The sequence below is a fragment of the Apis dorsata genome, unplaced genomic scaffold (assembly GCF_000469605.1).
Source record: "Apis dorsata unplaced genomic scaffold, Apis dorsata 1.3 scaffold_37, whole genome shotgun sequence".
In the NCBI taxonomy this organism is placed as follows: Eukaryota; Metazoa; Arthropoda; class Insecta; order Hymenoptera; family Apidae; genus Apis; species Apis dorsata.
In genome coordinates this window covers 98,071-98,647 of record NW_006263339.1, presented here as the reverse complement: position 1 = coordinate 98,647, position 577 = coordinate 98,071, and positions in this window count along the sequence as shown.

Here is a 577-nt window from a genome sequence, read left to right as displayed (position 1 = left end):
TTTTTTTTTTTTTTTTTTTTTTTTTTTTTTTTTTTTTTTTTTCTTTGAGGTTAATTAATAAAAGAATCGGATAGCATTATCGAAGAGAATATTTCTTACGTGTGATCAACGTAATTCGATTGCGAATTAAATTTCTTTACCGAATAGAGAGAAAACGGATGTCGAAGTAATCGCGAGAGAATGCTAATTAGCTGAATCATATCGGAGCAAGATAGTTTAAGAGTGAGAGAAGGAGAGAGCGAGAGAGAAATATAATGGTAATTTCTCGGATATATAAGAGAAAGCGAGAAAAACGATAGGAGAGAAGAAGATTATCGGTATTTTTACACACGAGAATATTTTTTTGGTTGACTTTTATCGATGATGACCGCCCCGCGGCCGGCTTCATTTTTCTGTACCTTCCTTTTATCATGTTTGTAACGATCTATACGATCTATATAAAATACATAATATATGTATATATTTATATATACATATATTATATATTTGTAAGCACTTTTGAATATTGTATACGCCGTATGCGGTCGTTGGAGGATGCGTTCGGAATCCGCGTACATCCACGTGTGTGTCGCTTGTG